This window comes from Nothoprocta perdicaria, unplaced genomic scaffold (assembly GCF_003342845.1).
Source record: "Nothoprocta perdicaria isolate Ctin4 unplaced genomic scaffold, notPer1 scaffold_18, whole genome shotgun sequence".
Taxonomy (NCBI): Eukaryota; Metazoa; Chordata; class Aves; order Tinamiformes; family Tinamidae; genus Nothoprocta; species Nothoprocta perdicaria.
The window spans coordinates 3,835,562-3,842,431 of NW_020454982.1; the positions used below are offsets into that span (position 1 = coordinate 3,835,562).

Here is a 6,870-nt window from a genome sequence, read left to right on the forward strand (position 1 = left end):
GTGAACACAGATCTTTTCCAGTTTCTCTGATTTTCCCATAAGGGTGAATATCAGAATACCAAGAAGTGGATGTTAAGATGTTCCTCTGCGTTATAGGGGACATCTACTAATCTTGAAGACATCTTCAGCTCCTCTGTGCCATCCAGCTCTTACTCACCACAGCTTCAGCCTCACACAGGTTTAGAACACAGCTTCAAGAGTCCAATTTTCTCAAGAATCATTTGCTCTGATCCTTATACTTCACTTGTCTGCTCTGATCCTTATACTTCACTTGTCTTTTTATTATTTTTTGTAATCATTACTATTTTACATCCTTACAACCACCATTCCTCTCCAAAGACCTCAATTGTTTGATAAATTTTAAGCAAGCAACATTACAAAGTGGAGTCACCACCCCGAAAATTCAGGACCTGACCTGCTCTCTCCAGCACTGGAGACTCATCCGTGCAGAAAAGGATCTCAAGGCTGTGTTTAGTAACCCACCCATCTGAATCAAGCACAGATCAAGAGATGGTGAGATGTGAAACCCCCAAGCAGTGGGAACTGGTGCCCTTTCTTTTCTCACAGCATACACGTGAAAGAAATACGGTGCATCAACCTATTTTTAAACTCAGCAAAAGCCTAACCAAACAGTCAGTTCTTTAAACAAAGAGCTAAACCCATTTAAAACCTTCTCCCCATGTTTTTTCAGACCACTAGGAGCACGTTCTCATGCCACCCTTGAGGTCACTGAGGGTGGATAACGCTCTGCCTCTCCCAGCTTCCCCAGGCACAAGCAGATGAAGAAAACGAGAGGCAAATCCCCAGGGCCTCTGGTTTTCTTCCAGAAGTTGCACTGTGAAGATGTTCACCAAAAGCTGATCCTTCCCAGAAGTAATAAAGAGAGCAACACGTTTTGTCAGAGGACAAAGCTGTTCTCTCTGTCTGTTGGTACAGGCTGGAATACAGGATACTTCTCAGATGATAAAGTCAAATAAAGGGTCATGCAGCAGCCGGACCCAGAGGGAGTAAAGGCTGTGCCTTTGTGCCCTTGTGTGTGATGCTGCAGTATAGATTTATTGTGCTTATGAAACGCAAGTTCTCAGAAAGCTTGTGTAACATCAAATCTTTGGATTTACATGGTTCTAAGAGTTTGGGCTCGATCCAGAAGTACTTTTTTTAAAACATAGGTTCCTAGAGGGAAAATGTCTTCTGCCTCTTTCCATTCCCCACAAAGGTGCAGGGGAAAAAAAACAAAACACAGTAAAGTGCCTGAATGTGCTGCATCATCCTGCACTAAGCTAGAAGTTTTATTTGGGAAAACAACCTACACAGAATAAATAGGAGGGAGACCCAAAAGATCTGTGGGTGGATGCGGCTGTTTGTGACTTAGCAAGCTGGGCTTTGAGAAACACTCAGTTCACTAGCTAGATGCCAATTGCCAAGTGATGCTATCAGTTGATTAAAACACAGCCTGCCAGCTTCCTGCTTGATAAAACTAGGTACAGCCTGATGGGGAATTCTCAAACCCATTACAGAAAGACTAGCCCATCACCTAAATCAACGCACACCATTTTGCCATGAATCATAAACATTCTTTGGTAATATACATGCAACCACTAAACACTGATAGAAAACCCCACAGTCTTTCAAAATGGTCCCTGAGTGCCGGATCCTGGGGGGGGCGGGAAACGCCAGGAGCTTCGAAGAAAAGGTTTCCTGTTGTTTCATGTTCAGCTGGGTGAAGGTCATTTCCTCCCATCTCTCACACAGGAGAAGCTGAACCCTCAGGCCTTAAGCACACAACAGTGAGCTCCCAGAAACAACAGCCAGCCCCTACAAAAAGCCACCTCCAGCACAGCTACACCGAGTGCACCAGACCATCCTTGAAAGCAGTACGTTGCTCACTACACTCACCTCTTGGGAGACAATGCCGTTCCAGGTTGCAGAAGAAAAAGTGGCATCAGCTATTAGAGTCTTCTTGCACTTTATTTCTTCTGCATGCTGTAACACCAAAAGAAAAGCCCAGCTGCAGAGCCAGCCTAGTATTCCTGCAGGGGAAGGAAGGGGCACACTGCCAATGTATTAAGGAAAACCCATTAGCTGGTTGGAGGTGTTTAAAAAGCTCTGCTGTTGACTCTCACGAGGACTTCCTTTCATGTGCTCAGGTGGAACTGGGAAGTCTACTCAGGATATACACCTGTGTTTGCATAGCAGCTGCAATGCATCCATGCTCATCCCAGTGCAATACGCAGAACTGTTACCCTGTGAATCACTATGGGGCTCTTGCTAGCTAAATAACAGCACTCATGGACCAGAAGAACAAGCACAAAGTCTTCATGCTTTAACACCGACAAGCTCTTACGGTGTGGGAAAAAGGAGGCAAAAGCTTCTTGTGCAAGGGAGAAAATGCACTGAAATTTGGAAGCCATTTATTATTGATCACTTGAGCTGCAGATTATAACAAAATGGAGAGGTCAGAGAGATAATAAACTCTAATCATGGGAATTCTCAAATAATGCTCTGATAACCAGTATTATCCTTCTACTCCACCATTTCCCTTCTCGGTCCTTTACCATCTCTCTTCTTTCCCCATGCCAATCCTTTTGTTCTCCTTTCTCATTTCTTGTTGTTGTTGTTGCAATTAAACATTGCAAGAATCATTCAAATGTATGCTTCTACATAAAATGTCAGTACACGTATTAATCTCTGTAAAATCAATGTATTTCCATTTCTGGCCTCAATAAACTTTATTTACATAAAAAAAAAGTGTAAGCATAAGACAAACATTCAATGTTTACACTGTTGCAAAAAACATAAGCCATGCTATAAGGAGTAGTTTGTGCCTCCCTTAAATTGATGAGCCTGGAAACAGTCTATCCAGAACTGAGATGGACTTGGACATGTGTAACAAAATGGAGAACCATAGCACAGCTTCTTTGCTTACACCAACATAAAGTGAGAAGACAAAGAGGCTTCCAAAACGCTGTGCTTGTGGTTCACACTTGAATATATGTTTTTAAAGCTGACCAAGCAACTGAAATTAAGTCTCATGTAATTAAGTCAGAGCAATTTTAACTGCAAATAGTCCTGGGATAATTAGCAGGTTGAAAAAGTTATGGCAAAGCAGATATATTGAACTTTTGGTGCCATTGCTATCATATCAAAAGTCCAGTCAGAGAGGAAGTTTTGGGTCAGTTGAAAGTTTTCAGCCTCGGGTGTGCAGACCCCAGAGGTCCATGGACTAAACCAAGCAAGCGGCTGGCTTGGTGGTGCGTTCCCACCTGCAGATCTCCTTAAGCTTTCCACACAGGACTGCCATGCTGCCCCAAAGTCTCTGTCTTCAAGAATGGTGCCTTCTTGATGTATGTGGCATCGCTCCCTGGTCCCCATACCTGTCAGCAGTCCTGGGTTATCTCTTGCTGCTGAAGAAACTTTTGGTCTCCTCATGGTACAGATTTACAGTGTGATTTCCTCTGGGTCCTCTGGATCCACCACTCCAGATCTTCTGGGAGACTAAGGTTGGAAATTGGAAAAGGGATCACAAAGGTGATACAAGTGGAAGAAACAAGGAGAGCGGCAAAGCAGGACAACTAGAGAAGACGAGGGAGTTAATAAACAGAAAAGAGAACCAGGAGAAGTCTTAGTGGAAGAAAAGAGGAGCAGCAGAAAGTCACAGCAGCTGCTCCTCCAAAAATACCAGCAAAAATGGCAGCACATACAGCCCTTGATCCTTTCTACAGGGCAAGATCCACGTCTGTCTCGTAGGGCAGTTCTGCACGGTTTGAGAGGCTTCTGCTGATAGTTAGTGTCTGTATTTGCTGCAGGACCTAGCAGTGGGGTGACTTACCCACGGGAGGAGAGCTGAATGTCCCCACCAAGAACTGGAGTGCTTTTGGGGAGAGTTTCCCATTTAGTCTTCTCTTAAAGGAATCTGAGTGCACCAAAACTGCTCTGCAACTTCACTAGCACATGATAAATGGAGATGATCAGGGCAGTGCTGAAAAACCGCCCTATCATTCCAAATCAAAGCACTAGTGTAAACTCAGTCGAAGCGTAACCCACGAAGAACAACTCTACTGTGAGTCAGCTTCAATTCATTAAATATATCCAGGGAAAACTGTAGAGGATACATGAATAAAAAAAAGAAATGCTGAAAACCACCAGAAGTCTGCTGTTTTATTAGGTCATATTGAACCATCAACATTTCCGCAAACTTTAGCTAACATGAGCTAACATCTCTGCTTAAAGAACAATGAAACACAGTTTGCCCAGCGATGACTAAATTATGCAGGAGGAACTCCAATTGATAAGAGAATGATTTGTAGACCTATTGTTTTCTGCATTCTCATAAATAATCCTAATTGGTGTTAATCATCCATCCTCTGCTTTGTGTTATCACCAGGCAAAGTACACTTCCGAAAATAGCTATTTAGGGGCATAATCCTTCCGAAAGGCAGGACAGCTATTGACTTCAACAGGACTTGGCTCAAGTTGTCCGCTCAGACAGAGGTAAATGACTCTAGAATAGGTACAAAACACGTCTGTACTCAAGCTGCTTTTCAATACCCTAACTGTGAGTTCAGTGAGCTACAGTAATCCCTTCCACATGGGTGTCCTACAGTGACTCTTCATTCTTTTTACTGGCTCAGAAATACGCTGCACATGATCCAAATTTGCTATTATTCCCAGTTGTAGTTCCTGCCCATGTCCCTTCTCAATGGGCTAGCAGTGTCATACATGCAAAAATCAGCTTTCAAACACCAGGCAGCAGCACCAGGACTTTGTGACTTTCTGGCTCCGATTTTATTGTTATCGCTGAAAAAGCACTTTGATCTTTTGGTGCTTCACCATTTGTCGCATTGCACCCTTGCCAGGAGGGAACTATAGTACACAGGACCTCCTTGTTTACTGGTTTAGGTGTAAGGTTCAGTTGGTTGAGTTTTAGCATGCAGGTGAGCTTGTGTGACCTTAAAAGGTCTGCACTTTAAAGAAAGACTAAATAGTGTTCGAGGGGATACAGTAGCATGCTGCTTACTTATGGAAACTACAAGGAAACTAGACAGCTTTTCAATTCGTGTATCAAAGAGAAAGAGATTTACACATAAAAGGATGAATTATTTTGATTTGTAGTTTTCAAGCCACTAAGCATTCTCTAACATAAATGCTTCCTCGTCTCTGGTTTCTGATAGTTCATATTAGGTTCAGTGGCCTAGATTTTCCAAAGTAGCAATTGTGGATGCCAGTTTCTCAGTTCCAACTCAAGGTGCTTTAAAGAGGCCAGATATTACAAAATATTAAGTATCTTCTGAAAATCAGGCCTTTTTAGCATCTCACAAGCTACATGCCCCAAAGTGTAAAGTCACTGAGAGTGGGTGTGCCAGAGAAATAACGTTCTTTTCCCTGTTAGTACCGTCTGCTCATGCTGGTCCTCACAACAGCAGAAGACCGTGCCACAGTGTAGCCTCCCTCATCACCTCTGAAGTTCCTTCCAGGGTCAAAATTACCAGTCCTTTTAACATTCTCAACCACTGAACATCCTATGCAACCTATAAAAAGAGCTCATTTCCTTAGCTGTTTCATATTTTAAACTGCTATCAGAAAAAAAATTCTCCCAAGGTCTGAGTAGCTAAAATTTAGCTATATGGTATTTGAGGGAGAGGAGGGAAGAAACCCTATCCCATTATCTGCACTATCCAGTTACCCTTGGATGTCTTCCATGTACTTGGAGGAGCAATGCCCCATTCTTGAGGCTTCGTGTTGCAGCCACTGCCTTTTTGGCAGAAGAAGGGTGGATGTGGCTCTCTTCAAAGTCAATCAATGTCATTTCTTTAATCAGTCTAGAAGGTCACCACAATGCTGCAATCTGAAGGACCTGGGTATAATTCCTGCTGAGTCCCAGATGTTTATGGGGGACTCGGGTTGCAGTGGCTGTTGGAAAAACTCTTTTCTGGCTCAGACCTCAGCACATCTTCTACTCTGAAGTCTTTCGGAAGAGCTTAAGATCAAAGAAAAAATATAGACAGTCTCTGAGATGCAACCATGAACAAATATGTGCAAGGAACTCCCAGATTACATGAACTCTGACTTGGTTTTGTGTTTCATTATGGCTTTGAGTACATCCAGCTCTGCTGAAAGGTTCAGAAAGCTTAGGGAGCTTCTGAGCGAAGACAGATCATGTTTTGAGCAAACTCATCATGATTTTAAGTTTCACATGAGAATCATCTGGGCAGTTCCACTGTCCAGCTGGGATGTCCATTAATGGTCACAAAAGAGAAACCTACTGCACTAGGAGAGGAGATCTGAGCAAAGCATGTGCAAAACTCTTTCACACCTGAAGCCAAGAGCCCTTGCATAAAGAGCCCTTCAACAGAAAATGCTGATTTTTTAAGCCAGAAAACTTCTCCACTCCCTTAGAGCCTTATTGCCACTTTGCCTCAGCAGGAACCGAGTCCAAAGCCTACTGAAGTCAAGGATAGAATTTCCATTGATTTCCAAGGAGCCTGGATCGGATCCTGGCTCGCACTGTCACACTGCAGCAGAGCTCAGCCTTGTTGCAGGTGCACATCTGCCTCCTCCAGCAGCTCAAACTCACAGCAGCTAGAGTCCACAATATTTCAACAATGATTGGGGCAGTGCTAAGGAATTGCTTTTTTTACCAAAACCAGCAAAGCTGAATTCTTCTTCTTGCTCATAATTGAGGCCAAGTACTGAATACGTTTTCTTACAAGGGTTTTTTTTTCTGCTTAAATCAAACCCAAGTCTCAGAAAAGCTTGTTCTATGAGACTGGTGCTTTCTTTCATAAGTTGTAGGATTGAAAGATATGGGAGATGAGGCAGATATGGGAAGGGGAGCAAGGTCCTCACTTTTTTTTTTTTTTTTTTTTTTTT

At 43.0% G+C, this 6,870-nt stretch overlaps 1 long non-coding RNA gene across 1 annotated transcript in view; it reads right to left on the bottom strand.

Annotated features, from left to right (window-relative positions):
• Window positions 1–2,743: 2,743 nt before the first annotated feature.
• LOC112945048 overlaps window positions 2,744–6,870 on the bottom strand; it is a 32,451-nt gene continuing 28,324 nt past the window's right edge. Inside the window, exon 2 of the long non-coding RNA XR_003248932.1 lies at window positions 2,744–3,495. This is a non-coding gene — a long non-coding RNA (uncharacterized LOC112945048). The remainder of the gene's footprint in view (window positions 3,496–6,870) is intronic.